The 26,945-nt window shown below is 42.0% G+C and overlaps 1 protein-coding gene across 7 annotated transcripts in view; it reads right to left on the bottom strand.

Annotated features, from left to right (window-relative positions):
• Positions 1-9,667: 9,667 nt before the first annotated feature.
• ACSM5 (acyl-CoA synthetase medium chain family member 5) overlaps positions 9,668-26,945 on the bottom strand; it is a 50,370-nt gene continuing 33,092 nt past the window's right edge. For 5 of the 7 annotated variants that reach the window (XR_011252686.1, XR_011252684.1, XR_011252689.1 and 2 more), the window contains 2 exons: positions 17,346-17,433; positions 9,668-10,971 (listed from right to left, as the gene is read on the bottom strand). The gene's annotated coding sequence lies outside the window, so the exon portion shown is untranslated. Of the gene's footprint in view, positions 10,972-17,345; positions 17,434-20,612; positions 20,729-26,945 lie in introns of all 7 variants that reach the window. The other 2 variants (XR_011252685.1, XR_011252688.1) reach the window with 1 other exon arrangement.

Raw genomic sequence — 26,945 nt, 5'->3', positions numbered from 1 at the left:
CTACCTGAGAAAGAATTCCAAATAATGATAGTGAAAATGATCCAAAATCTTGAAATCAAAATGGAATCACAGATAAATAGCCTGGAGAAGATGCAAGAAAGTTTTAACAAGGACCTAGAAGAAATAAAAAAGGGTCAATATATAATGAATAATGCAATAAATGAGATCAGAAACACTCTGGAGGCAACAAATAGTAGAATATCAGAGGCAGAAGATAGGATTAGTGAAATAGAGGATAGAATGGTAGGAATAAATGAATCAGAGAGGAAAAAAGAAAAACGAATTCAAAGAAATGAGGACAATCTCAGAGACCTCCAGGACAATAGGAAATGCTCCAACATTCGAATTATAGGAGTCCCAGAAGAAGAAGACAAAAAGAAAGACTATGAGAAAATACTTGAGGAGATAATAGTTGAAAACTTCCCTAAAATTGGGAAGGAAATAATCACCCAAGTCCAAGAAACACAGAGAGTTCCAAACAGGATAAACCCAAGGTGAAACACCCCAAGCCACATATTAATCAAATTAACAAAGATCAAACACAAAGAACAAATATTAAAAGCAGCAAGGGAAAAACAGCAAATAACACACAAGGGGATTTCCATAAGGATAACTGCAGATCTTGCAATAGAAACTCTTCAGGCCAGGAGGGAATGGCAAGACATACTTAAAGTGATGAAAGAAAATAACCTACAGCCCAGATTACTGTACCCAGCAAGGATCTCATTCAAATATGAAGAAGTCAAAAGCTTTACAGACAAGCAAAAACTGAGAGAATTCAGCACCACCAAACCAGCTCTCCAAAAAATGCTAAAGGATATTCTCTAGACAGGAAACACCAAAAGGGCATATAAACCCGAACCCAAAACAATAAAGTAAATGGCAACAGGATCATACTTATCAATAATTACCTTAAATGTAAATGGGTTGAATTCCCCAAGCAAAAGGCAAAGACTGGCTGAATGGATACAAAAATAAGACCCTTATATATTCTGCCTACAGGAGACCCACCTCAAAACAAGGGACACATACAGACTGAAAGTGAAGGGCTGGAAAAAGATATCCCACACAAATAGAAACCAAAAGAAAGCAGGAGTAGCAATACTCATATCTGATAAAATAGACTTTAACATAAAGGCTGTGAATTGAGACAAAGAAGGCCACTACATAATGATTAAAGGATCAATCCAAGAAGAAGATATAACAATTATAAATATATATGCACCCAACATAGGAGCACCGCAATATGTAAGACAAATGCTAACAAGTATGAAAGGGGAAATTAACAATAGCACAATAATAGTGGGAGACTTTAATACCCCACTTACATCTATGGACAGATCAACTAACAGAAAATTAACAAAGAAATGCAAACTTTAAATGATACAATAGACCAGTTAGACCTAATTGATATCTATAGGACATTTCACCCCAAAACAATGAATTTCACCTTTTTCTCAAGTGCTCACGGAACCTTCTCCAGGATAGATCACATCCTGAGCCATAAATCTAACCTTGATAAATCCAAAAAATTGAAATCATTCCAAGCATCTTTTCTGACCATAATGCATTAAGATTAGATCTCAATTACAGGAGAAAAACTATTAAAAATTCCAACATATGGAGGCTGAACAACACGCTTCTGAATAACCAACAAATCACAGAAGAAATCAAAAAAGAAATCAAAATATGCATAGAAACTAATGAAAATGAAAACACAACAACCCAAAACCTGTGGGACACTATAAAAGCAATGCTAAGAGGAAAGTTCATAGCAATACAGGCATACCTCAAGAAACAAGAAAAAAGTCAAATAAATAACCTAACCCTACACTTAAAGCAACTAGAAAAGGAAGAAATGGAGAACCCCAGAGTTAGTAGAAGGAAAGAAATCTTAAAAATTAGGGCAGAAATAAATGCAAAAGAAACAAAAGAGACCATAGCAAAAATCAACAAAGCCAAAAGCTGGTTCTTTGAAAGGATAAATAAAATTGACAAACCATTAGCCAGACTCATCAAGAAGCAAAGGGAGAAAAGTCAAATCAATAAAATTAGAAATGAAAGTGGAGAGATCACAACAGACAACACAGAAATACAAAGGATCATAAGAGACTACTATCAGCTATTATATGCCAATAAAATGGACAACTTGGAAGAAATGGACAAATTCTTAGAAAAGTACAACTTTCCAAAACTGAACCAGGAAGAAATAGAAAATCTTAACAGACCCATCACAAGCACAGAAATTGAAACTGTAATCAGAAATCTTCCAGCAAACAAAAGCCCAGGTCCAGACGGCTTCACAGCTGAATTCTACCAAACAATTAGAGAAGAGCTAACACCTATCCTACTCAAACTCTTCCAGAAAATTGCAGAGGAAGGTAAACTTCCAAACTCATTCTATGAGGCCACCATCACCCTAATACCAAAACCAGACAGAGATGCCACAAAAAAAGAAAACTACAGGCCAATATCACTGATGAACATAGATGCAAAAATCCTTAACAAAATTCTAGCAATTAGAATCCAACAACACATTAAAAAGATCATACACCATGACCAAGTGGGCTTTATCCCAGGGATGCAAGGATTCTTCAATATCCGCAAATCAATCAATGTAATTCACCACATTAACAAATTGAAAAATAAAAGCCATATGATTATTGCAATAGATGCAGAGAAGGCCTTTGACAAAATTCAACATCCATTTATGATTAAAACTCTCCAGAAAGCAGGACTAGAAGGAGCATATCTCAACATAATAAAAGCTATATATGACAATCCCACAGAAAATATTATCCTCAATGGTGAAAAGTTGAAAGCATTTCTTCTAAAGTCACGAACAAGACAAGGGTGCCCACTTTCATCGCTACTATTCAACATAGTTCTGGAAGTTTTGGCCACAGCAATCAGAGCAGAAAAAGAAATAAAAGGAATCCAAATTGGAAAAGAAGAAGTAAAACTCTCACTCTTTGCAGATAACATGATCCTCTACATAGAAAACCCTAAAGACTTCACCAGAAAATTACTAGAGCTAATCAATGAATATAGTAAAGTTGCAGGATATAAAATCAACACACAGAAATCCCTTGCATTCCTATACACGAATAATGAGAAAGTAGAAAAAGAAATTAAGGAAACAATTCCATTCACCATTGCAATGAAAAGAATAAAATACTTAGGAATATATCTACCTAAAGAAACTAAAGACCTATATATAGAAAATTATAAAACACTGATGAAAAAAATCAAAGAGGACACTAATAGATGGAATAATATACCATGTTCATGGATCGGAAAAATCAATATAGTGAAAATGAGTTTGGGTAAACTCCGGGAGTTGGTGATGGACAGGGAGGCCTGGCGTGCTGCAGTTCATGGGGTTGCAAAGATTCGGACACGACTGAGCGACTGAACTGAACTGAATAACCAATTGAAAAAGTATATAACTCCCTTTTCTAAGACTAGCAAGGAGGGCATTCTCTGCACCCTTTCTGATGTCTATGTCAGATGCTTTCTCTGTTTCTTTTCATACTTTAATAAAACTCTGCTACACAAAAGGTCTTGCGTGATCAAGCCTGGTTCTTGGTCCTGAAGCTAAATCTTCTTCCGAGATCATGAATCTGACATCATTCACCATAAGCTATCATTACCACAGCAACTGCTATTGCAGCAACTGCTGCCACTGCCCTTTCTATTTCCTTAAAAACTGTCAACCAGCTATAGGCTCTTATGACTAATATAGCTTCTGACTTTACTGAACAAGTAGAAATGGATCAAATGGTTTTATCTTTACTTGCAGCTTTGGAAGCTGTAGTTTTAGGCTTGGTGAGCATCAGTGTGCTCTTTGGACTTGATCACAGTTAGACTGTGACAGCATGTTTTCTCATGTGTGTGTAACACCTTATTTTGCTCGTAATTATTCTGAAGTCTGGAATAATTTGCGTCAATGATAGATCCAAAATCAGAGGCTATACTTAATGACTTTGTCCTACATTTACAAGACATCCTTCATCAATAGATTCAATCCCTTCAACAACACTCTTCAGATGTTACTATTCGAACCCTCTCAGATATAGCTACATGGTTCAACCTAAAAAACTGGTTCTCCTCCCTAAATCTAAAATCTTGTTGTTGTTTTTCTTTCATCTTATTCATAATATTGTTTTGTGTTTTATTTCTAGTCAGAGCATTGATTACCTTGTTTTCTCAGCTCATCCACACTGAGGTGATGCTAACACTATTCCTCTGACAAGAAGATCAAAGAAGCATTCATTAAAGAAAACAAGAAGAGGGGAATTGTGGGAACCGTGTGTTCTCAGAAATGTCTCCTGGAGGTCCGGAGGTAATCACACAAGAGTCGTAAAGAAAAGTCTTTGAAGATAAGGGGGTTTGTTCTGCGTGCATATTTCTCTGGCTGCATTCAGTCTTTTCAGTCATACCCCTGTTATTGAGAGTTAAATTAACCAATTGGAACAAATCATTCACTGGAGTCTGAGGACCAGCGGATGCTTTCTAAATTTTGGGCCTGATGTCTGTGGCAGACTGGGCTACAAAATAGATAGCCAAAAGGGGCTATCCCTCAGGGGAGGAGGGCTCCAAATTTGTATGCTTCCTAAATGTTTCTACTAATCTCCCCCAGAAGACTACAGGATTTTCATTTTGTCCTTGCTGGATCTCTTTCATTTTTTACAATTAATAGTTTACCATAAGTTTACCATAAGTAAACTTTATCATAAATTTCTTCATACCTCCTATTAAATAGTTAGTCATATGGCCCATCTATCTCTATCAATAGGATTAACTGGTAATTCCGTTATGGGTTTGCCTCAGGGATGTCTTGTTCTGCACCCAGTGTACCTTGGTAGCTCAGACAGTAAAGAATCTGCCTGCAATGCAGGAGAACTAGATTCAATCAGAAAGATAACTTGGAGAAAATAATTCAGTATTCTTGCCTAGACAATTGCATGGACAGAGGAGCCTAGTGGGCTATAGTCCATGAGGTCACAAAGAGTTAGACTTGATTGAGTGACTAACACTTTCTTTCCACCCAGTGTAATGCATGGTCCATAGGGTGTCTCCATAGGGTTAAAATGTTCTCTGTGTCTTTTCTTGAATTATCCCTCCAAGCTACACACATGCCTTAAATTTCCATTGGGTTCCATTGCCAACATTACATGCATGGTCATGATAATTTGAACATATAGTACCTCACTCTATTTAAATTTCCTAACTGATTGTGGTGAAATCTGATTGCATAACATAATATTTATTTTTTCTTTTTCAATTTCTGTTGTTTGACTCTTTCCCCATCCCAGAGTATATGGTCCAGAGAGGTATTGGCCAGGATTGATGCACCCTGACCCATTTTAGACTCAACCCTAAGGTGATGTCTCTAACTTCTGTGCTATCTAAAATTTCACTATTAATTCAAAATCCACCATGCAATTCAGTCAAAATTTGTATTTACAATTTTAAATGTTATCCTTTTCAAAGTAGTCTCCCAATCAGGTGTCAGTGCCTGAAATATTGTCACAAAGAAATGGCACAGAAGATGTTCCCAGTGGTGGTGATGATGTGCAGGAGTTGGTCTAGCTCTAAGTTGGAAATAAAGAGTCAGCAATTGTAAGGGTCAGAGGGAGGGGAATAAAAGCAATCAAAAAGTACATTTTGGTTGTCACACAGATCTTCTAGGGTTAAAGAAAGAAAGAAAGGAAGGAGGGAAGGAAGGAAGAAAAGAAAGAAGGAAGGAAGGAAGGAAGGAAAGAAAGAAAGCGAACAGGAATGAACAATGAATAATGAATAATGCAAGAATGTAAGAGAAAAATCTGAGAGTCAAGCAGAAGAGTATAGAAAGTAACAGTCCTGTCCTGGACATACTGTTGGATATGCATAAGCACATGGAGTTGACCCGCTGGTCAAAAATGAGCAGACACTTGCAGAGTGTCCTCCCTAGTACATCTGGTTCATGACATCCCACAGGCCTGTTAAGGACCGAAACCTAACTCTACACCTTTTCTAACCGTATCACAGTCCCTTCATGGTCGTCAGCTGAAACTGTTCACCTCAGACTGGAACTTGAACCCACTTGACAGGGACTCAAATTCAGCTAAGACCATCTTTCAACTGAGATCACACACTTGGTTTAAGGACTTAATGAAGCTCAGGTTCTTGATGTCTCGTCACTGAAAGAATTTAGACACTCCATAGACAGAATGTGGGCCATCTCAGAAGGTAAGAGTGGCCTTGAAATATGGCATGATTAACTATTATGGGCTGGGTAATTTCATAGGCTAATGTGTGAGAGAATTATTCCAGTTATTTTGTGGAGAGGATGGAGATTTCCAGGAACTGGGCTACCCAGTGCCTGCTTTTTGGTCTTTGATAGCCTTGTAAGTGTCATGGTGCATATGGCTGCGTCGTTTAACTTGCTGATGTTTATGATAAGAGTATACTGAGGTTCAAAGTGTAGTGGAAGTAGACTAATTGTCATCTTTGGCTGATTTGGTTCTAGTCAGTTTATGTCATGTCCTCAGGCTCTGCCGTTCTTTTAAACTGTGCCCCCCCCACCCCCCTGCCTTCTTCTCTCCTGTTTCAGTTATTTCTTGCCTCAAAATCTCATCTTCAAATTTATTGGCCTGTTGTGTGGCAAGCAGAGCAAGCTTGGACTTGATAATAATTCCTGCCACCATCAAGTTAGGAAGGGTACTCTGGGATCCCCAGAAGATTCCTACAGGGGCTGGTCCAGGGGAGCTTTATAAGAGGAATGACTTTAAAAGCTGAACCACATGTTCAGTTGAGCCTTCAGTAGAAGAAGAGGAAAAGTGGAGAACAAAGGGAATTTTAGTAGGAAAAGGGCAGGGGCAGACTCTGAGAGGGAGGAAGAGCCTGTTAAAGGGAAAACCCACAGGCCCCAAATGGCATCACTTGTTTTAAAGCCATGATGCCAAATCTAGATTTAATACCTGGCCTAATTATAGTTTCAACCTTTACCAGAAATGTAATCTTAACCCATGAGTTTGGAATTTTTTTTATCAGCACCAGTGAGGTAATTTGATGGGCCTTCTATACCTGTCAGAGGAAGAAGAGGAATCTGCAGATAAAACTGAAAGGTTGCTGCCACAAGCCATGAACACTTGGATTTGTGCCCTAAGGAGGAGAGGAATTCAATCTGGGGCCAGAGACAAGGCTTGCTTACTCATAACTTTTTGCATAATAAAGTTTTATTAAAGTATGAAATAGATGGTGAAAACTTCAGATGTAGACATCAGAAGGGGACAGGAGTGTCCCCTTGCTAATTTTTAGCAAGGAGTTATATACCTATTAGCAAGCTGCTACTTAGAGAAAAGAAATGCCTCAAACCTGAGAGAGTGGCACCAATTGACTCACTCAAGGTGAGTCATCTGGAGCCAAAAGTGAGTCTTGAAGAAAGGCAGATTTCCAAGCAAATACATAGTTCATTAACATAGCTTAAGGAAGACATTTCCATGAGAAAAATGGATTGGTTAGCTCAAGGTGTGAGATAAAGTTAAGTTCAGGTGGACCAGGTGTCACCATGACAACACAGGATTAGAAGAGAGAAAGAAAAAAAAAATAAGTCTGCCACGTGCAGTTTATTTCCTCCTGCCACTTGGGCACCTCTGTCTGGCCTCCCTACTGAGGCTATTAACACTCTCAAAACGCTTGCTCTTGCCTTTCCTTCTCCGCTAAAAGATGTCCTGGTCTAAAAATAATCCTTTCTTCTCTTTCCTTAATAGCTCCCTTGCTCCACCATTTTCCCTATAAAAACCTTCTGTTTCATGCTACCCTGGGAGCACCTTCCAGATTGCTAGATGAGATTGTGCCCTGTTCATGAATCATTGAATAAAGCCAATTAGATCTTCAAATGTACCTGGTTAAACTTTGTATTTTAACAAGAATTTTAAAAGTCTTGTTTTCCCGCTGGAGAGGTTTAAAGGGATCTTGGCAGGGTTTCCCAATTCCTGACAGGAAAAGCGGTGGGAACAGTGAGGGGCTGCTATGCAACTATACAGGTTGCTGTCTCTGTTGCTGGGAAAGATTGAAGACTTGAGGAGGAAAGGGTGAAAGAGGATGAGATGGCATCACCAACTCAATGAATGTGTTTGGGCAAACTCTGGGAGATAGTGAAGGACAGGGAAGCCTGGCATGCTGAAGTCCATGGGGTGGCAAAGAGTTGGACATGACTGAGTGACTGAACAACTGGGCTCCGGTAGCTCAGCTGGTGAAGAATCCCCCCACAGTGCAGGAGACTTGTGTTCAATACCTGGGTTGGGAAGATTCTATGGAGAAGGGGAAGGCTACCCACTCCAGTATTCAGGCCCGGAGAATTTCATGCACTGTATAGTCCATGGGGTCACAGAGTTGGACACGACTGAACAACTTACACTTTTACTTTTCAGTCTCTGGACTGGAAGAAACACAAGCTGGAATCAAGATTGCCGGGAGAAATATCAATAACCTCAGATATGCAGATGACACCACCCTTATGGCAGAAAGTGAAGAGGAACTAAAAAGCCTCTTGATGAAATTGAAAGAGGAGAGCGAAAATGTTGGCTTAAAGCTCAACATTCAGAAAACGAAGATCATGGCATCTGGTCCCATCACTTCATGGGAAATAGATGGGGAAACAGTGGAAACAGTGTCAGACTTTAATTTTTTGGGCTCCAAAATCACTGCAGATGGTAATTGCAGCCATGAAATTAAAAGACACTTACTCCTTGGAAGAAAAGTTATGACCAACCTAGATAATATATTCAAAAACAGAGACATTACTTTGCTGACTAAGGTCCGTCTAGTCAAGGCTATGGTTTTTCCTGTGGTCATGTATGGATATGAGAGTTGGACTGTGAAGAAGGCTGAGTGCCGAAGTATTGATGCTTTTGAGCTGTGGTGTTGGAGAAGACTCTTGAGAGTCCCTTGGACTGCAAGGAGATCCAGCCAGTCCATTCTGAAGGAGATCAACCCTGGGATTTCTTTGGAAGGAATGATGCTAAAGCTAAAACTCCAGTACTTTGGCCACCTCATGCAAAGACTTGACTCATTGGAAAAGACTCTGATGCTGGGAGGGATTGGGGGCAGGAGGAGAAGGGGACAACCGAGGATGAGATAGCTGGATGGCATCACGGACTCGATGGATGTGAGTCTGAGTGAACTCTGGGAGATGGTGATGGACAGGGAGGCCTGGAGTGCTGCGATTCATAGGGTTGCAAAGAGTCGGACACAACTGAACGACTGAACTGAACTGAACTGAACTGAACCTGTTAAATGGAGATTATAATACTTTCTTCTTAGGAGATTATAATACTTTTCTTTCTTTCATCTTATAATAGTTCAAATTGGATTGGATCAGTTTTCCCAAAAGTGGGTTTCACAATGGGATTTTAGATGAGCAATTTTCATGGTCATGATTATTTTATTGTTGTTGTCAACTAACTACAAGTTGACACTTGCCAAGAGCATTTGCCATCTGCCCCTGTGGAGATTGAACACTGTGCTCTTGTAGCTATTGACCTTCAACAAGAACTAGAGGGAATTCAAAGAGGCAACTAATGTTTTTGGAGAATGAGGCAACTAATCCTTTTGTCTTCTTACATCTAGAAATGTTGCAGAAACCGGTAATTGAGAAACCAAGCACCACACTGGGGAGTTGGAGAACGTAGGCTTATTATGCCGGTGGGCCCAGAGGAGTTAACACTCCAAGCTCTGAGCCCTGAACAAAGGGGTTACAGAGTTTTTATAGACAGACTCTAGTGAGCCACACAAGCTGCTAATAGGCTGGTTTAAACTGAGGGGTTTTGAGTGCAGGAGCAGCAGTCAAGATAGGGAGGGGGATGCCTGAGCTTTACATAGACAGGCATGATCAAGCATGTTTGCAGGGGCTGGGCAATTGCAAAGAGCAGGACAAGGGTAAGTGAGATAAGCTCCAGTTCCTAGTATTGTAAGTCCCCACTTTTTGAGACTATGTGACCTACATGATCCAGGCTTTGCAAGGAACAAGCTGGGTTACAGAGGCAGAATGAGCAGGATGTTATGTAAAATTTTAACTTTTCTTCCTCATTCCCCTCTCTTGATACTTCTACCACTCATTGTAGAAAACATCATCTCACGTTTTGGTAGGACATTCAGAGCTCCCCATCGTTTAGGGGGCTATATTGAGCTATTATCATTTGTAACTTTATAGATTCAATCCAAGAGGTTATGAACTGGGTAACTGCATTGAGAATACAAGGGCCAAACAAGGGCGCTGCAAAGAGCATGAAGAGAGGACCTGTTAAAGGGAGAAGTCATGATGCCCAGCTCCAGACATTGTTCCAGTCACCCCAGGAATTAGCTAGTTTCTCTCTCTTTTTTATGATTTGTTCCTTTAGCTTTTGGGCCATGTCCCTGACTATTTCTGATTGGTTTGCATAAAAGCAGCATTCTTCATTCAAGAAGAGGCAGAGTCCTTGCTTTTCAGCTGTCAGTAGGTCTAGCCCTCTCCTATTCTGTAAAACCACCTCAGCCAGGGTGTCTAGTTGGTCCTGTAATGAAAAGCACAGCAATAATACTGATTAGGGATAGAGACCAGAGTTGACAATGAAAATCCATTGATATTTCGATAGCCAGATCCTCAAGCTTCTGCTGTGCGTTAACCAGCTAGTTGCCAGACTGTGGCTGGAGCAAGGCTGAAGAATCCTCAAGCTTCTGCTGTGTGTTGACTAGTCAGCTTCTGGAGTGACTAGAGTAGGGCTCAGCATCCTTCGTGTATGAGGGTCATTGTCTTTAGAACCGGAATTTGAGGAGGTTTTGGGGGTCCCAAACTGCTTTCCAGGTGTCCTCATCACAGGAAGTAGCTGCCTTCTCGGCTCTGGTATGGTGGATCCAAGGGATTGAAGAAGGAATTCATAGGACCTGGACTCAATCTTAGGCTCAGCCACCTTTCCAATGGACTCTGAACTCTGTGTTTAGTGCCTATGAAAACAACAATAGAAGGATAAGACCCCCTCAAGACAGGGGAACCTTGAAGATCATATCTAGATTACTCATTGCCTAAGAGAAAACATACACTATCACCCCTTCCTCCAGACAGGCAATAAATTTTTCTGTATCTATCGGAGTGTAACCTCGGGTTTATTGATTATTGGCTAATTGTTTGACTGTTTGAGCACATGAGCACATAGCAAGTGAATGATGGGGTTATTGGAATTGTATTTTCCTTGGTTTATGTAAGTCTCAAGGAATTTGGAGTGGTGGGTTCAGACACGTACACATGGGGTGTAAAAGATTTTCACAAATGCTAGTCAGGGTCCTTGACTAAGAGGAGACTCTGCCTTGGGCCCACCGTTGTAATAAACTGCACTCCACTATCTGCATTGTCCTTCTGAGTGAGTTTGTTTCCCGGAACACGTGGCTACAGCAGGATGACACCTATAACTTTAACAGTAGTAGGGGTTGCCAGGATGACCATGTGAGGGCCTGTTCAAACTGGCTGAAGTGGTTTTTTCCCCCTAATCATTAACCCTCATCAGACCTTGAATCCTCTAATCAGACCCCATCTCCTGGCTGATAGGAATGAACCCAATTGCCCAAAGGACTGGGTGTCCTTTCTAAGTTTTCTCGGGTGATATGGCAGAAGACTTTTCCAGGGCTTGGAGATGTTGGGACACCTCCAGTTCAGCTAGTTGTTGGTGGTCTCCCTTGAGCATTTTTATTATTAGGGGTGGTCTCCCATGTAAGATCTCAAAGGGATAAATAGCCTAAGGACCTTGGGGTGCATTTACAGAGGGAGATGAGAGTCCACAGAATGATAAGGCAGCTTGTTCTAGCACTGTCTGGGTGTTGGCTGGGGGTATTCTTGTCGTACTACTACTTGGAGAAACAAACTTAAGAAAGTTAAGATTAATAGAAGTAGGAAAGCTGCTAGGGGGGCTAGCCAGGAGAACCAGGTCCAGACATTGGTTTGTGACATTAATGTTTCTCTATGTGTGGGAAGATGCAAGAATATGGACTCATAAAAATCTTTACCTGAAAACATCTGACTATCTGAAGGCCTGTTTTTCCAGGGTTTTCCCAGAGCACAGAGTGCCTTATTTTTTGTCTCCTCCCTGAAGGTATTGAAGGTCAGCATCTTATAGTGGTCATATTTAATCTTTGTAGAGGCAGCTGGCAAGGGCCAACTTCCAGTCAGCAGGGCCCCTTCATAGCCACATATTTGACCATGTTTTGGGGGCATTTCATAGTCATTGTGTCCCATGGTGCTGGGAAGGCTCATTCCCAGGTCTAACAAAGATTCTATTAACAGGCCACTCAATGTATTGTCACTAGACCAGGCCTTGTAAGCAGCAAAAGTCTCGGGACCATACCTGTCTTAAACTAGCCTCTTGGAGTAGGAAAATATTTCCTCTTGTTGCTTCTTCCCATATCTAGAGTTACATTATTATAATTATTGATCTCATATGGAACTTCATATCAGCATTTTATCACAGGCTCAGTCACACATTTGGTAACATAAGAAATAATCTTCTGAAGCAAGCTACATGGAAAATAATACAGCTAGCAGTTATTAGTAAAGTCACAAGCAAGAATTTAAGTCAAGAACTTTAACAGGATATAGCCCAGTATATCCCAGTTCATCTGACTCAGTTAAATGATTATAGACAAGTGTTAAACTCCTGGTTATACATCATGGAGCATCTGACCTTTATCCAAAGATTGGTTACTGAGATAAGCTTTAAAAAAATCTATGAGTGTCCTTTTTAATAACTTAATTAAGCCTTTCAGCAATGTAACATTATAAAGAACTATCTCAGAAGTGAGTATTAGTAAGCACAGGCCTTAATTAAAAGAACTAGAATTTAATATTCAGTGAAACATAATTTTTTTCTTTTTCTGGAGAATACATTGTGAAGGCATTAACACTGTAGCCAGATAAGGCTTTCACCCATCAAATAAAAATGCAGTCAGTCAGGGAGCCAGGAAAAGCCAAGCGGTTGTCTTGGATTTCCTATAGCCCTGGTTCTTTGATTTTTGGCTGTTGTTCATCCATTTTTAATTTCCTGACATAGGACCAAACTATTGCCATCTTTCAAGGACATCAGGATAGCAAAAGTCTAACTGTGACAGGTTATTTTTGTTGTTGTTGAAGCAGAATGGGAATTGTCTACATGTACCATAATCTTAAATAATGTTTGTTTACTTTGCCAAAGTAACAAAAAGATTTTAAAAGCAAACATAAATCACTTAAAGGCAAAAAATTCATAATCTGTTGTTGAAAGATGTATTTTAAGAAAACTTTGTTCTCTAAACAGAGAGAAGACCAAATCTCAGTCTGGTACAAGCTTACTGTAAATAACAAAATTTGTTTATCTGTTAAATCTGAGAAAGTCTTTTTCATAAATCTTGAAGAATTAGCAGTATTTTTCTAAAGGCATGAGAGTAAAACCATAGAAGGTGTGTTTAAAATGTAATTCTATTGCAATTGACAAAGAAACATGGTTATAACACTTTAACATGATAACTAGAATTATAATTGACCATATTTTATCAGGGCATATCCGATCGATATGAATTTCATTTAATTTTAGGATATCGATATTAGTAACATCAACCATACAGTATAGTGTGAAAAGATTTATCACCCATTTAACAGTACTTGCCAAGTAATTTAACATGTCCAATGAACCAAGCTAGCTTAATAGCTCTTTGGGATGTCTCAAGGGCCCTCTGAAGCATCCCAAAGTTAGCTAGAAGTCAAGTTATTTGGGAAGTTTTGTCAATAAATGTCAAAAGGGTTTATAACACTCAGTCAGGTAGGATCATAAAAGTTACTGTGAAATAATAGTTGTTTACCTAGCTAAAGTTAACAAAATATTTTAAAGGTAAATACAGTTTCAGTTCAGTTCAGTCACTCAGTCGTGTCCGACTCTTTGCAAACCCATGAATCGCAGCATGCCAGGCCTCCCTGTCCATCACCAACTCCCAGAGTTCACTCAGACTCATGTCCATCGAGTCAGTGATGCCATCCAACCATCTCATCCTCTGTCATCCCCTTCTCCTCCTGCCCTCAATCCTTCCCAGCATCAGAGTCTTTTCCAATGAGTCAACTCTTCTCATGAGGTGGCCAAAGTACTGGAGCTTCAGCTTTAGCATCATTCCTTCCAAAGAAATCCCAGGGTTGATCTCCTTCAGAATGGACTGGTTGGCTCTCCTTTGCAGTCCAAAGGACTCTCAAGAGTCTTCTTCACCACCACAGTTCAAAAGCATCAATTCTTCAGCACTCAGCCTTCTTCACAGTCCAACTCTCACATCCATACATGACCCTCACATCCATACAGGAAAAACCATAGCCTTGACTAGACGGACCTTAGTCAACAAAGTAATGTCTCTGCTTTTGAATATACTATCTAGGTTGGTCATAACTTTTCTTCCAAGAAGTAAGCGTCTTTTAATTTCATGGCTGCAGTCACCATCTCCAGTGATTTGGGAGCCCAGAAAAATAAAGTCTGACACTGTTTCCACTGTTTCCCCATCTATTTCCCATGAAGTGATGAGACCGGATGCCATGATCTTCATTTTCTGAATGTTGAGCTTTAGGCCAACTTTTTCACTCTCCTCTTTCACTTTCATCAAGAGGCTTTTGTGTTCTTCTTCACTTTCTGCCATAAGGGTCATGTTATCTGCATATCTGAGGTTATTGATATTTCTCCTGGCAATCTTGATTCCAGCTTGTGTTTCTTCCAGTCCAGCGTTTCTCATGATGTACTCTGCATAGAAGTTAAATAAGCAGGGTGACAATATACAGCCTTGATGTACTCCTTTTCCTATTTGGAACCCGTCTGTTGTTCCATGTCCAGTTCTAACTGTTTCTTCCTGGCCTGCATACAGATTTCTCAAGAGGCAGGTGAGGTGGTCTGGTATTCCCATCTCTTGAAGAATTTTTCACAGTTTATTGTGATCCACACAGTCAAAGGCTTTGGCATAGTCAACAAAGCAGAAATAGATATTTTTCTGGAACTCTCTTGCTTTTCCCATGATCCAGCAGATGTTGGCAATTTGATCTCTGGTTCCTCTGCCTTTTCTAAAACCAGCTTGAACATCAGGGAGTTCATGGTTCACATATTGCTGAAGCCTGTCTTGGAGAATTTTGAGCATTACTTTACTAGCATGTGAGATGAGTGCAATTGTGCGGTAGTTTGAGCATTCTTTTGCATTTCCTTTCTTTGGGATTGGAATGAACACTGACCTTTTCCAGTCCTGTGGCCACTGCTGAGTTTTCCAAATTTGCTGGCATATTGAGTGCAGCACTTTCACAGCATCCTCTTTCAGGATTTGAAACAGCTCAACTGGAATTCCATCACCTCCTCTAGCTTTGTTCATAGTGATGCTTTCTAAGGCCCACTTGACTTCACATTCCAGGATGTCTGGCTCTAGATGAGTGATCACACCATCATGATTATCTGGGTTGTGAAGATCTTTTTTGTACAGTTCTTCTGTGTATTCTTCTGTGTATACCTCTTCTTAATATCTTCTGCTTCTGTTAGGTCCATACCATTTCTGTCCGTTATCGAGCCCATCTTTGCATGAAATGTTCCCTTGGTATCTCTAATTTTCTTGAAGAGATCTCTAGTCTTTCCCATTCTGTTCTTCTCCTCTATTTGTTTGCACTGATCGCTGAAGAAGGCTTTCTTATCTCTTCTTGCTATTCTTTGGAACTCTGCATTCAAATGCTTATATCTTTCCTTTTCTCCTTGCTTTTCGCCTCTCTTCTTTTCACAGCTATTTGTAAGGCCTCCCCAGACAGCCATTTTGCTTTGTTGCATTTCTTTTCCATGGGGATGGTCTTGATCCCTGTCTCCTGTACAATGTCACGAACCTCTGTCCATAGTTCATCAGGCACTCTATCTATCAGATCTAGGCCCTTATATCTATTTCTCACTTCCACTGTATAATCATAAGGGATTTGATTTAGGTCATACCTGAATGGTCTAGTGGTTTTCCCTACTTTCTTCAATTTGAGTCTGAATTTGGTAATAACGAGTTCATGATCTGAGCCATAGTCAGCTCCTTGTCTTGTTTTTGCTGGCTGTATAGAGCTTCTCCATCTCTGGCTGCAAAGAATACAATCAATCTGATTTTGGTGTTGACCATCTGGCGATGTCCATGTGTAGAGTCTTCTCATGTGTTGTTGGAAGAGGGTGTTTGCTATAAATGAGTTTAAAGTAAGCAGATGCAAAACTTGAATTTGGCCTGTCTCTGTTAAAAGGATATACTTTCTTCAGATGTTGAAGAGCTTCACTGAAAAGTGAAAGTGAAGTCGCTCAGTCGTGTCAGACTCTTCGCAACCCCATGGACTGCAGGCTACAAGGCTCCTCCGTCCAGGGAATTTTCCAGGCAAGAGTACTGGAGTGGGTTGCCATTGCCTTCTCCTTAGTCAGTCCTAACCACGCACAAAGCTTTTTTAGGGTCCATTTTCCATAAACCTTTTAATTACTTTCTGTAACAACCACCTGTAAGTCAGACCTACTTTCTTTTCACTTTTTAAAATGTAATTTTGTTTTTCATATCTTCTTTATTAAAAACATGCATCTTACTTCCTTATTAGATTAGCAAACAAACATTAATACTAGATATTTAATATTGAATAGTTCCCAGTTTACATTAACCTGAAATTTATTTAGGTTAATTTTTCTTGTATTTAGAATTGTTTGATTTGTAAGTGCTTACTTTTCTTTAGGCCAATTAAATTAGAACTCATTTACAACTTCAACAATATTATAAGAAAAAAAAGACATACACTGAGACATACATAAATCCAGACAGACAGACAGAGATCTTATAGTTTTCTGTTTGAAATTTAAAATATCTCTTTGACTCCTTTTTTTTCTTTGCTTGAAGTTGTAATTTTCTCAAGGCTGAGGTCTCAGGCAAAGCAGGCTGTGTATTTCAAGGACATGGAAAGTGTTAACTTCAAGCTTTTTCCTAGGCAGGGCTTTTAACAAGCTAGTTGTTTTTAATTGCATATACAAAAAGAATTGGTTTTGCAGTTTCCAAAGGGAAAAATTTCTCTGTGTTCAATCGGCAATCATACACTTACAATCATGCAGTGGCTATCACAATGCCTCCCTTCTCCCAAGTCCCCAGGTTTCCTTAACTGTTGCTCCCTTCCTGGGAGCTCCAAGGAGGTTATCAGTCACAATGCCTCCCTTGTCCTGAGTCCTCAGTTCTCCCTATCTGATGCTCCTATCCTGGGAGCTCAGTCTGTCTGGGAGGTACCTCCTGGGAGGTATCAGTCTCCTCTTCTACCCACTGGGGTAGGATCTAACTGGGCACTGGCCCCGGGGCCTTACCTGATCCTGTGGCCACTCCTGGTGGGTTGGTCTATCCCTCCAATGAGTCCAGTCAGGGCTCAGCCTTCTAGAGAGTCAGAACACCGGTCTGAAAGAGAACCCAGAATACTGTCAGGTGGTGGGCCTCCTTGTTTGTCTCGGGTTCCTTCTCTCCAGCCTGGCTGAGCCACCAATTTGGCAGCTCAAGGGGCTGGCATGGTTGGAATCTCACTGGGGCCTCCAGAAATGTTGCAGAAACCAGTAATCGAGAAACCAAGCACCACACTCGGAGAGTTGGAGAACTCAGGTTTATTACACCAGTGGGCCCAGAGGAGTTAACAAACACTCCAAGCTCTGAGCCCTGAACCAAGCATTTTTATAGACAGTCTATAGTGGGCAACACTAGCTGCCAATAGGCTGTTTTAAACTAAGGGGTTTGGCGCTCAGGAGCAGCAATCAAGATGGGGAGGGACATGCCTGACCTTTACATGGACAGGGATGATTAAGCATGTTTGCAGGGACTGGGCAATTGCAAAGAGCAGGATAAGGGTGAATAAGATAAGCTTCAGTTCCTAGTATTGTAAGTCCCCACTTTCTGAGCCTATGTGACCTGTGTGGTCTAGACTTTGCAAGGAGCAAGCTGAGTTACAGAGGCAGAACAAGCAGGAGGTTACATAAAATTTTAACTTTTCCTCTTCAGAAAAGCACTAAATCATTTCATGGTGACACCAGCTCCTCTTAACTAACAGAAAAGTTTTTGTAGAAGAAACACTTGATTGCATGGAACTCCCTCACCTCTTTGTGTTACCGAGTCCAAGCTCACTGTGTTCATCACATAGTAGGCCAATAAATCTGAGAGATGAGGGGTTGAGGCAAGGAAGAGACTTTATTCAGGGAGTCACTGACCAAGAAAATAGCAGGCTAGTGCTCAAAATAGCCTGGGGTCTGGATGCCAAGTCCTTTGGTAGAGTCAGAGAGAAAGAAGCAGTGTGGAACTAAAGTCCAAAGGTAGAAGAGAGAGGGAGAGGCAGTGGGGAAATAAAGTGAAAGGGTCTTTAGTCTTGCAAAACATCTCCAAGGGAATGGCCAGTCTTTGGAAGGGGTGTGTTAATTTCCTCCGTTCAAAGTTTTGCGGGGTCACTTATCTCCCTATAAGGTGAACATAGGCACTTTAGTTTACAAATAGGTAGACGGGTAAGCTCCTTTCAAGCAAGCCTCTATGTATGATTATCCACTCCAGTACTATTGCCTGGAAAATCTCGTGGACAGAGGAGCCTGGTAGGCTACAGTCCATGGGGATCACAAAGAGTCAGACACGACTGAGCAATTTCACTTTACTTCACATGTATGATTATAAAATAACAAAAGCAACAAAAAGCAAGCCAAAGAAACAGGTTCCAACATGAAGTCAGAATTGGCTTCTTCTCTGCAACATTTAGAACAGTTTCTCAGAGCTGTCTGAGGACAGCACTCAGCTCTGAGAAACTGCTCCAAAGAGATAGACAGGGAAAGGTCAATATATATGTGATTTTGGTGAAGGAGAAGTTCATGTAATCAAGCACATATTTTTGCAAAAGATTTAGTTAGTCATGAGGAGCAGATGTCACCATGAAAGTGTTACCAAGTCCAAGCTTACTCTGCTTGCCACATGAATCTGAGACACAAGGAATTGGGGCAAGGAATATGACTTTGGAAAGCCAGCTGAATGAGAAGATTGAAGAGTAGTATCTCAAAATAGCCATCTTACTAGAGGCTGGATACCAGATTCTTTTATAGAACAGAGATGGCGGGCGGAGGGGGCAGGTGGTGTGAGAAAATAAAGCAAAAAGGCAAAGTAGAGAGACAATGAGAAGGTAAAAAGGGCCATAAGTCTTGCAAAATGTCTCTGGGAACAGCCAGCCTCAGGGAAGGGATGTATTAATCTCTTTTTTCTTGCAGCTATTCACAGGTGGCAGGATCAGATTATTTCTCTGTGACCAGTGGAACTGGACTGAGGCTACTGTGAGAGTAGCCTGAGGGCCTCATTGTGTTGGAGGAGAGGGAGGGCGAGTGGTCCTAAGGGGAAGGGAAGGGAACTGAGTTTTCTCCACGTTTTATTATCTTTGCCTAGTTCAGACTGAAGTGTTTAAAAGGGCCCTGAGTGGAGAGCTTTGAATACAAGTGGAGAACATACTGCTTCAGCCAAGGGTGTAGGGAAATGGAGCCCAGTGAACATCAGCCCAGCATGCAAGGCAGCTGAGGCTTAGAGAAGAAAGCAGTGTAACCACAATGACAGAAATGATAAGTGCTGCCTCGCCAGGTGTGATTTCCAGGCTTTCAGGGAACTGACATTTTGGAGCTTATTAGGAATTCCAGGAGCACCCAACCAAGACTACAAGCCTCAGTACTAGAGCATTGGTGATGTGAGTTGGACTTGCATGTTTTCTTTGCCTCTGGTGACCCCTCCTGTTGGCTGTTGTGCAAATTGCCAAAGTCCTCTGAACTTCCACCTTCACACAATAATAAAGCAAATTTGCCCAGTCCAGGAATGTCATAAAGAAAAGATATAAAAACAAGTTTTTCTTTTTTTTAAGGACTACTGAAGAGTTTTAGGAGGTATGTTTCTCTGCTGCAAACCTTCAGTGTCTCCCTAGCACTCACAGAAGAACAAAATTCCTAAACCAGACTATCCCAAATCAATCGTGAATCAGTAACTGAGATATTTTTTCCTTATGACTAGCAGCAATCTAATGCTGAGATGCGCACTTGTGTGCACATACCCTTTCACCAAAATCGTATATATACTGATCTCCCCCCTACCTCTTCTGAGCAATTCCTCAGAACAATCTGAGAGACTGCCCCTGAGCTATAATACTCAGGAAGCCTCCAAATAAAACTGAAATTTACAGTTTTTACATGCGTTTTTATTTCAATTGACATATCTATAAAATGAGAGTATTATCAATACCTGCCTGACAGGATGGTTGAGAATTTAAAAATTTAGAATTGAGCTGAGTACTGAGCTGCTGTTATTAGAAACACGAAACCTATCTTTTCCAAACCAAGCTGTTTGCACATGCTGTATCCTGTGTTCAGAAAGCTCGTTCCTAATTTTCTTAGTTTACTTCACTTTTCCTTTGATACCAACTCACTGGGAACTTCCTTATAGAAATTGATCTCAAAACCCTGAGTCCTCTCTATTCTTGATCAGTCTCCCAATCTGTGTTTTAACAGTACTCTTTGCTTCATGACATTTTTCACATCCAAGCCTTATTTGCATTATTCTTTGATGGATAACATCAACCTCACCATTAGATGTAAACTCCACAAGGGTAGTGTTGAAGAGGGAAACAGAACAGGCTCCATCTTGAAAGCAGGACTCCATCTTGGGCCCAACAGTGGACTTTGAGCTATATGTCCAGTATCTATGGAAAGGACATACCAACTGGAAAATCAGACCCCCCGGATGGAAGAGCCCCAGGGCTTGTACCTAGACTCGCTGTCGCCTTAAAGAATGCCCTAACTGTCTGTGTAACCAAATAGAATCATAAATTCTATTATGCTTTTTGGGGTATGACCACAGGCCTATTGATAATTGTCCACTATTAACTACTTAGGCCTAAGGCATATGAATCACGGGTTACCTTTGACTGTTTTTTCTTTTCCTTTGTTCAGACTAGTTTCAGGGAATTTGGGGAGGTGGGTTTGGGCACGTACACTTAGGGTATATAAGGTTTTCAGAAAAACTGGTTGGGGTCCTTGGCTAAGAGGAGACTGCCTTTGGCCTGCTAGTGTAATAAACTGCAATCCACTATCTGCATTGTCCTTCTGAGTTTGTTTCCCAGAATGTGTGGCTACAACATTTTGTGCACTGGCCAGAAAACTCCTCACTTTGAGGAGACAAGTCCCATTTGGGAGTACTCCAAGGCCTTGCAACTCAAATCTTCTAGAAGGCGGATGGTGCCTCACCCTTCTGGAAGGATTCTGCTTCTCAACGCCCGGACCTTTCATGTTGGCAGGTAGTGGATGGCAGCATGGGAACTGAGCGCTCAGGTGAGGAGGAACCCACCCCTCAGGGTGGAAGAGGGGGCCTGATCACCACCCTGGGAGGGACTAGAAGGGGCATGGACGCCCAGGAGACTGGAAGAGGCGGGTGGTGGCAATTGCTTGGTGCACAGGTTGATGAGCGTGTTAGGGTTTAGGAAGGAAATTTGTGAATGTCATTTAGGAGGTGGTGTCCATGCTGTCTTAGGGAAAATTATTACCAAGCGATCGCCAAGGGATTGTTAGGAGAAGAAATTTGGTCTTTGTGTGCTTGTATTCTGCCCTCCCTAAGGAGCTGTCCCATCCGCTGTGAAACTCTTGACCCCCTTGGAATTGTCAGGCTAGAAGGTGGGGGATACATAAATGAGTACGAATTGGCTTTTCTGGAGATGGCCTGGGATGTGGGACATTTAACCCATCTGTGTTTTCATCTGCACCTATCAAACACATCAAGGCAGAATGGACTTTAAAAGTTAAGGGAGAAACAGTCTTGGACCACGTGGTGTTCCGGTTTGGCTGTGCCAACTGGCAGGTGAAGACACGCCAGTCCCCCTTCTCCCTCTGGGGTCTGGAAGGTAAGGCTCTTCTCAGCCCAGTTAGGAAGGAGGCGGAGTGGCAATTTAAGTGTTTCATTGAGTAGAAATATTAGAAGTACATAGGGTACAGAGAACTTTGTAGACCGAATGAAAAGGAAAAGTAGAAGGTCTGAAAAGGTAAGCAAGATGGGGGGAAGTGAATCTAAGGCAACTGTATTGGAGTGCATGATTAAAAATTCAAAGAAGGGATTTGGAGTAGACTATGGGGTGAAGATGACACCTAACCACCTCCACAGACTCTGTGAGGTCGAAGCCCCCTATGGGAATATGATGGCCACCAGAGGACACCATAAACTTAAAAACAGTGGAAGCAGTCTATAGAGTAGTCACAGGAGAGCCAGGACACCCAGATCAATATCCATATACTGACTCATGGCCAGGGTTAGCTCAAGACCATCCTACTTGGACAAGGTTCTGTATCCAGAAGGGAAAGGGAAAAATATTCATGGCACAAAAAATGACTGATGATAAAAAAGGATTTGGACGGGGATGACCTGACTCCTCCCCCATACTGGATAATGACGCCCCTGCCACCCAGTGCTCCACCAGGACCAGAGGCTGCCTTAATGCCCGATCCAGGGCCAGGTGAAGTTCCTGCAGCAGCTGCTGCTCCTCCGCCAGCTCTCCCAGAGATCGTAGAGCTGCCATTTCAGCAGGCTCTGATCTCAGCAATGGAGACCTCTGGTCAACACCCCCACGATTCTACCTCAGCCAGACTTCCTAGATTGTATCCACCTCTCCCGGTGAGTACTGATGGGAAGGGGGAAGAAAACGCAAGAATTAGACAGAGGCTGCACTCCGCCAAGGAACAGGGGGAAAGAACCCCACTACAGATGCCCCTCAGAGACCTACAGCAGCTCCAGTTCAGGACACATGTGGGCACTACGATCAGCCCCCTGTAGCCTAGTATTACCAGCCATTTTCCTCCACAGATGTATTAAACTGGCAGACACACACTCCACCATACTTGGGGGAGCCACAAGCCATGATTAGGCTAATGGAGACTATTTTTCGAACCCACTGTCCTACATGGGATGATATAATTCAACTACTAGTCTCCCTTTTCAGCACTGAGGAAAGATACAGGATCCTAACTAAGGCCAGAAAATGGTTAAGAGAAATGACATCAGGGTACTGCAAACCCGCAGCGGTGGGCAGAACTAGCCACCCCCAATGAGAGGCCCAATTGGGATTGTAAAACAGAGGAAGGGAGGGGCCACCTGGAGAAATAATGGGCAGTTAATTTACAAGGCCTCAAGAGGGGGTCCTGAAAACCTATGAATATGGCAAAACCCTCTGAAGTGATTCAAAGGGAAACTGAATCACCCTCTGAGTTCTACAAAAAAATGTGCAAGGCCTATAGACTTTATACACCAATAGAGAGGCCGCTGGGTCTCAGATGGTGATAAATGTAGCCTTTGTGTCTCAAGCCTACCCCAAAAATGTCAGATGGCGGGGACACCAAGTGACTCATGAATTTTTATACCTCCCTGAATGTCCAGTACCTTTGTTGGGAAGAGACTTGCTGTCTAAACTGGGGGGCACAAGTGATGCCCACCCCCCAAATGAAACATCTACTCTTCGAGTGGGCTCAACCACCTATTTACTCTCACTCTCAGTAACCCCTTGAGATGAATGGAGGTTGCGCAATCTCCCGGAAGGGAAACCAGACTCACTAAACAGTGGAGAGAGAGAGAGAGAGAGAGAGAGAGAGAGAGAGAGAGAGAGAGAGAGAGAGAGAAAGTTAACTCAACAGTTCCCTGAGGTCTGGGTGGAAGACAACCCCCCTGGGCTTGCAGAACAACAAGTCTCAGTGGTACCAGAACTCAAACCCAGTACAATTACATCAGCACTTACCTTGGGCCTGCCAGACCTTGTTAAGCCATTTACTGTTTACGTGACTGAAAAGGACAAGGTGGCTATGGGAGTGTTGCCCCAGACTATGGGACATGGGACAGATCCGTGGCTTATCTCTCAAATCGGCTGAACAATGTTGCCACTGGGTGGCCAGGATGGTGGGCAGTTGCTGTGGTTGCCTTCTAGTCTGGGAGGCAACTAAGCTGACTTTGGGCCAAGATTTGATTGTAAGTCCTGCATGAAGTCAACACTCTCTTGTGAGGGCACCCCCCTCTAAATGGCTTTTGACATCCTGGATTACTCAATACCAGGGACTGTTATGTGAGAACACCCGTTTAATATTGAGCCATACTTCAGGCTCTGAAGCTGGCCACTCTCCTTCCTGTGGGAGAATGTGAGCCCTCACATAATTGCAAGGAAATCCTAGAAGTTTATGCCAGCAGACCTGACTTGAGAGACCAGCCAATCCAAGACCCAGATTTGGTCCTGTACACCAGTGGCACCAGCCTGGTGAAACAAAGACAGTGACTGTCAGGATATGCAGTAGTCATGGAAGAAACCATCGTTGAGGCTAGCTCTCTGCCATCACACTAGTCTGCTCAATGGGCCGAACTATATGCTCTAATCTGGGCCCTCCAGCTGTCAAAAGGTAAGAAGACAAACATTTACATAGACTCCAGATATGCTTCTGCCACACTACATGTACATGGGGCTCTGTATAAGAAGAGAAACCTTTTGCCATCTAGTGCAAAAGATATTAAAAACAAAGACGAAATCTTGACTCTATTAAATGCTGTATGGGAACCTGAAAAGGTAGCAGTGATGCATTGTTGGGGTCACCCAAAGGAAGACACCCCACAAACACGGGGAAACTGACTAGCAGATAAAGCTGCAAAACATACAGCTGAGAAATTTGGGGCTGCTGGTGGGAGATCTATTAGAACATTTGTACTCTCAAAAATGCCTGAGTTAACTTTGACAGTCCCACAGTATCCCCCAGCCCAAGACCAGCTGGCTGAAGCAGAAAGAGCCACCAAAAATGAAAAAGGTTGGTGGGAACTGCTGGATGGCAGGTTACTGGTACCCAAGGCATTAGCCCCCACACTGGTATTTTAGGTACACCAGGCAACTCCCTTGGGACATGACAGAATGGAACAATTAATTTAAAAATATTTCTTAATTCTACGATTTTCCTCCTTATGTAGAATGGAATCCTGGAGCTGTTCGGCTTGCTCACAGGTCAGTGCTGCCCCTGGATGTAAACAAAAACCTCCAGGAATACAGTTAAAAGGCACTCCACCCTGTGAACATTTAGAAGTGGGCTTTACTGAGATGAAACCCTGCAGACACTACCATTATTTACTGGTCATGGTATGTACCTTCTCAGGATGGGTGGAGGCCTTCTCCACCTGAACTGAAAAAGCAAATAAAGTGGCTCGCTGTCTGCTTCAAGAAATAATCCCCAGATTCGAGTTCCCAACTAGTATAGGACCAGACAATGGCCCTGCCTTAGTAGCTAACTTAATTCAACAGGTATGTAAACTCTAAATATCAAGTGGAAACTACACACAGCATATAGGCCCCAGAGTTCTGGGATGGTGGAATGAACCAACCGGACACTTAAAGAGACGCTCTCCAAATGGATCATAGAGACTGACTGCTCCTGGGTGGACTTGCTTCCGATGGCTCTGCTCAGACTCAGGGTAACACCATGGTCCCATGGCTATTCTCCATATGAAATTGTGTGTGGGAGATCCCCTCCCATAATAAAAGAGGTGTCAACAAATTTGCCTCAGGTAAGGGGGGATGAGATTTCACAGCAGATGGAACAACTGGGTAGGGTAATAAATCAGGTAACTAAGTTTGTACAAGGGTGTGGGTCAAGGACTGGAAACACAACTCCTTGGCCCCACATTGGAAGGGTCCATATACTGTTGTTCTAACCACCTCTACAGCAGTTAAAGTTGCAGGTGTCACTCCCTGGATCCACCATGTGAGGGTGTAGAGAGCATACCACACAGACCTGGAGGATGCCAAGTGGACTATAAAAAAGGACCCCACTGATCCCTGTGAAACCAAGATCATCTTAAAGAAGAAAAAGAGATGAAGCCCTACAATCAACTGCTGCTACAAGGACTTGCCGGTATCATCTTGAGACTAAACATAGTTTCAGCACAAGGAGGTACCTATGCTATAATTAAAGTTGAATGTTGTGTATATATTCCTGATTTATCTGGCTATATATCAGCCACCCTAGATGACATGAAAGGTCAGGTAAAAGCTATGTCTGCTGGTAATATTCCTTTTTGAATTTCGGTCCTATCTTGGGTGAAGGGTGATTGGTGGAAAACTATATTTACCATTGTTATAGTTGCCTTGATAGTTCTGCTTTGTGGACCCTGCATTTTACACTGTATTATGAACTTTGTAACCCAAAGCTTGGTATCATTCTCCCAAACTGATGGTCGGAGAGCTAGGGTGCAATATATACCTATGAATGATGCTCATACTATGACTTAAGAGTATCAAGAGGGGGGAATGAAGGAGGAAACAGACAGAACAGGCTCCATCTTGAAAGCAGGACTCCATCTTGGGCTGGACTATGGACTTTGGTCTATGTGCCCAGTATCTATGGAAATGACATACCAACTAGAAAACCAGACCTTCCCCTCCCCACCCCCCACTGATGGAAGAGCCCCAGGGCTCATACCTAGACTCTCCGTCACCTAAAAGAATATACCCTAATTATCTGTGTAACCGAATAGAATCATAAATTTTATTATGCTTATTAGGGTATGACCATAGGCCTATTGAGAATTGTCCACTGTTAACTACTTAGGCCTAAGGCATATGAATCACGGGTTATCTTTGACTGTATATTTCTTTTCCTTTGTTCAGACTAGTTTCAGGGAATTTGGGGAGGTGGGTTTCGGCATGTACACCTACGGTATATAAGGTTTTCACAAAAACTGGTCAGGGTCCTTGGCCAAGAGGAGACTCTGCCTTGGGCCTGCTGGTGTAATAAACTGCACTCCACTATCTGCATTGTCCTTCTGAGTGAGTTTGTTTCCTGGAACGTGTGGCTACAACAGTGTCATGGGCCAAATTATGTCCCCTTAAAATTTACATGCTGAAGTCCTAACCC

Source organism: Ovis canadensis, chromosome 24 (assembly GCF_042477335.2).
Source record: "Ovis canadensis isolate MfBH-ARS-UI-01 breed Bighorn chromosome 24, ARS-UI_OviCan_v2, whole genome shotgun sequence".
Classification (NCBI taxonomy): Eukaryota; Metazoa; Chordata; class Mammalia; order Artiodactyla; family Bovidae; genus Ovis; species Ovis canadensis.
This window is presented reverse-complemented; position numbering and strand designations above follow the sequence as displayed.